The sequence below is a fragment of the Bison bison genome, unplaced genomic scaffold, assembly GCF_000754665.1.
Source record: "Bison bison bison isolate TAMUID 2011002044 unplaced genomic scaffold, Bison_UMD1.0 scf7180017864207, whole genome shotgun sequence".
Taxonomy (NCBI): Eukaryota; Metazoa; Chordata; class Mammalia; order Artiodactyla; family Bovidae; genus Bison; species Bison bison.
In genome coordinates, this window is record NW_011494779.1 from 486,420 (window position 1) to 490,786 (window position 4,367).

General features: G+C 42.5%; 1 protein-coding gene across 6 annotated transcripts in view; it reads left to right on the plus strand.

The window, feature by feature from the left end:
- The window catches only part of PLCH1 (phospholipase C, eta 1), a 253,204-nt gene that overhangs the window by 25,870 nt on the left and 222,967 nt on the right, over window positions 1-4,367 (plus strand). Inside the window, exon 2 of one of the 6 annotated variants that reach the window (XM_010844734.1) lies at window positions 3,436-3,556. The exons of the other annotated variants lie outside the window; for them this stretch is intronic. The gene's annotated coding sequence lies outside the window, so the exon portion shown is untranslated. The remainder of the gene's footprint in view (window positions 1-3,435; window positions 3,557-4,367) is intronic. 6 annotated transcript variants of the gene reach the window in all.

A 4,367-nucleotide genomic window follows, 5' to 3' on the forward strand; every position in this document is an offset into this window, starting at 1 on the left:
CTGGAGGAAGCACAAGCTGGAATCAAGATTGCCAGGAGAAATATCAATAACCTCAGATATGCAGATGACACCACCTTTATGGCAGAATGTGAAGAGGAACTAAAAAGCCTCTTGATGAAAGTGAAAGTGGAGAGTGAAAAAGTTGGCCTAAAACTCAACGTTCAGAAAACTAAGATCATGGCATCTGTTCCCATCTGCTACTGCTGCTAAGTCACTTCAGTCATGTCTGACTCTGTCCCATCACTTCATGGCAAATAGATGGGGAAACAGTCGCTGACTTTAGTTTTCTGGGCTCCAAAATCACAGCAGATGGTGACTGCAGCCATGAAATTAAAAGACGCTTACTCCTTGGAAGGAAAGTTATGACCAACCTAGACAGCATATTAAAAAGCAGAGACATTACTTTGCCAACAAAGGTCTGTCTCGTCAAGGCTATGGTTTTTCCAGTGGTCATGTATGGATGTGAGAGTTGGACTATAAAAGCTGAGTGCTGAAGAATTGATGCTTTTGAACTGTGGTGTTGGAGAAGACTCTTCAGATTCGGAGAGCAAGGAGATCCAACTAGTCCATCCTAAAGGAAATCAGTCCTGGGTGTTCATTGGAAGGACTGATGTTGAAACTGAAACTCCAATACCTTGGCCACCTGATGCAAACAGCTGGCTCATTTGAAAGACCCTGATGCTGGGAGGGATTTGGGGCAGGAGGAGAAGGGGGTAACAGAGGATGAGGTGATTGAATGGCATCACTCACTCAATGGAAATTGGTTTGGGTGAACTCTGGGTGTTGGTGATGGACAGGGAGGCCTGGTGTGCTGTGGTTCATGGGGTCAGGAAGAGTCGAACATGACTGAGCAACCGAACTGAACTGAACATGAATCCTGTCTGCATGCTTACTTGGCTTCTTTTATTTCTTATTGCTGCTTTAGAGTTTTTGGAGTTGGGAGATTCTGAGTAGAGTTGATTACAATTTCTTATTCAAATCACATATGTAATTCTGTAGAAATATGTTTATTCATATGTCTAGAATGTCACAATATATTAGTAAGTTATCGAGTGAAAAAAAAGGCTTCAAAAAATAGAGTTTAGTTTTTGTTTAAAAAAAAAAAAAAAAGGACCACAGTGTCCATGGCAGTTGTCTTTGGCTGATAAGTGATACCACTATATAAGTTCTTTTTTGGTTTTTCTACTTGCTTCAAGCACTAAAAATGGATAAAAATAAATTGTTAAAGATAAATACACACATATAAGCATTTTATGTGACTTTCCCATCCACTAAAAAAAAATTAGATTAACCGTGTTTCAAAGGCAGAATTTGAAACTAGTTTTAAGGAGTTGTTTCTTTAGGTGATATTCCTTAGTCACTGCCAATTATTAATTTTTAAATAAGGATTAGAGATTTAAATATTCTATAGAGTTCCAAATGTAACATATATTAAATAGCAAATATTAAATCAGTGGAAGTGTATTTTAGTGGCAATTTTCACTCATTATGTTCACACAAATGGGATCACAAAACACTCAAAAGACTCCTGCTTTGGGACTGCTGAGACTGGAGTTCCTGCTAGCTTTCTTGAGGAGCTAGCAATGCGGTCTTGCAAGTTACACCTACTTTCTGAGCTACACCTACTTTCCTTCTGGCTACACTGCATGAGATTTGGCTGAGCTGGTTTCTAAGGTCCCTTTCAGTTACTTCTTCCTCAGTGAGCACCTGGCCCCTGGCTCAGCTAATTCTGGTTGTGGCTAAGGTTGGCTTTGTTGCATAGCGGTTGCTCCCCCTGCCTCTGCCCTACTGACTCCATTCATTACCTTCACCTCCATTACCTCTCAGTTTTGAAATCATTTGCTCTGACTCTGGAAGCCAGAGCGGGCACTTCCTTCAGTCTCAGACTGGAGGGAATTCAGGAAGTGGGGTGTATGACGAAGGCGTCACTCGTGTTTACCAAGGGCCTGTAGTGTGTGCACAGCTCAGGGGCAGCTTACTGTCTGCTCTTCAGCAGCGAGCAGATGCCAGGGGAGGTAAGACATGCCAGTAATTAACCAAAATAGGGGACACACAGCCTGGTGACCATAGTGCTCAATTACTTATCTTTGTGTTCTAGTTTAATCATTTAAACTGAGTCCCCTCCTCTTAAAAACACCTACCCAGCAGAGCTCGTCATCCAAACATACCACTTTAAGTCCCATTGCTGCTCACCCTAGCAGCAGAAGTGAGTCACTTACTCCAAGGTCCTCATCTCTCCCTACATCTGATTAAAAGGAAGGGCCAAATGAGGGTCAGGTATGTGTGTGTAAGTTTTAACTATGTACAAATGCACCTTTTTTTTTTTCATCTTCCCATCCCACTAATCTTACTTGGATTAAAAATGAACAGAGAGCAAAATAAAGACTGAAATAAAGAATAAAAAATAATAAAAGAATAAAAATAAAATAAGGACTAAAAAACCAAATTGTAAGATCAAGTTAGTAAGGAAAAATTAGCATGAATACAGACAGAGCTCTCCTTAATTCTGGATAACCTAAAATATTTCTAATCATAATTATACTTTTGTAGAAAATAGTTACTACTGGTATTACTGAAAGTTATTTCTAGTTCGTAAAAAGTATTCTTATTAAAAACATAATGTATACGTGTATGCAAAAGTGAATACATGGATATATATAGAAATGAATATGCTGTTGCTCAGTCATGTCCAAAACTTTGTAACCTCATGAACCGTGTCATGCCAGGCTTCTCTGTCCATGGGGATTCTCCAGGTAAGAATACTGGAGTGGGTTGTCATGCCCTCCTCCAGGGGACCTTCCCAACTCAGGGATCAAACCCAGGTCACCATCATAGCAGGCAGATTCTTTACCATCTGAGCCACCAGGGAAGCCCAGAAGTGAATGTATGTATAAATAAGTAAATGCATAAAAAGACTGGAATGACGCACACCAAGCCAAAGTTATCATTCCAGGAAAGGGACATGAAATGAGGCAAGTGGCGATTTTGGATGAAAATATTTTTGATGCATTTCAGTATTGAGTTTTTTTTAAAAAAAATTGGTGAGCACATCTAACTATATAACTAGAATACTTAAGACAATCTTTGTAGTATGGTGTATTGGGTGGGGAGAGGGCAGGGAGGGTTCTCGCCATAATCATTTGTTTTCTGTCCCATTTTACAGTTGGTTGCAGGGGTGATTTTATCTTGGTGGGACGGGACTCGTCTTCAGCCTGAGGGAGTGGGAGAAGCAGCCAGGTTCAGCCGAGTGTCTGTGTGCTTAGTCCCTCAGTTGTGCCCGGCTCTTTGTGACCCTTTGGACTGTAGCCCGCCAGGCTCCTCTGTCCATGGCATTTTTCAGGCAAGAATACTGGAGTGGGTTGCCATTTTCCTCCTCCAGGGGATCTTCCCAACCCAGGAATCGAACTCTTGTCTCCTGTGTCTCCTGCATTACAGGCAGATTCTTTACCCGCTGAGTCTTTGCAGAAGTCAGGTGGGAGTGGGGTATTAAGAGGAGAAAATCATTTGCTCTGACTCGAAGCCAGAGTGGGCACTTCGTCCTGGAGCCAGAGAAAAGGTAGGTGAGGTTGTGGTTAGGGGAGGGAGGAAGAATGAACATTGGGGAGCCAAGGAGAAGCGCTGGCAGGAGCTTTAGGAACCTCTACTAGTTGTGGTTCCATTAATGAATAGGCACAGTTCTGGTTGTTTATTTTCATTAGCACTTACTGACTGCCTTTACAAAAGTCTAGATTGCTTTAATAGGACAGATGACAAATTGTTACCCACCTGTTGGTTTTCCTTCGTGCCAGCCTTGCTTGGTTTTCCCTGGCTTTATTTTGTGATCAGAAAAGGAGTTGGAATTCTGAAAAGTTGCTTTAGCCAAATGCTGGGAACAAAGGGAACCTTGTTATGCACATCAGCTTTTGGAGGCATTTAATTCATCAGCTCGGATCTCTGCCTTTTAAGTCCTCGCTCTGGTTAGCACTGTGTTTCTCTTTCTGTGGAGGAGCAAACCTTCTGGAGAAGCCAGACCCACTGCTTGTGTACCTGGCTCTGGTTACACAAATAAGCTCAGTCTGATCAGAGGCAGGCCCTAGTGGTCCTAAGTGGCACCCATAGTGAGTCCAGAAGAGGGAGACAAGCTTTGTTACTATGTTTGCCTGACCCCTGGCTACATGGACACGTTACAGTTTCCAAGATCTCCATGGACGGATCATAAATGTAGTCCTCCAGAGTGTGTTGACTTAAAAAGTCAGGAACTGGGAATGACAGTCACCCTTCTGTTTTCACCTTCCCTCCTGCAATTGAGCTTTCCTGAAAAGCGACCAGCATGGGCTGGTTTGAGTCCTGGCTGAGTGGGCGAGGCCTGGAGCACAGAAACCAGTCTT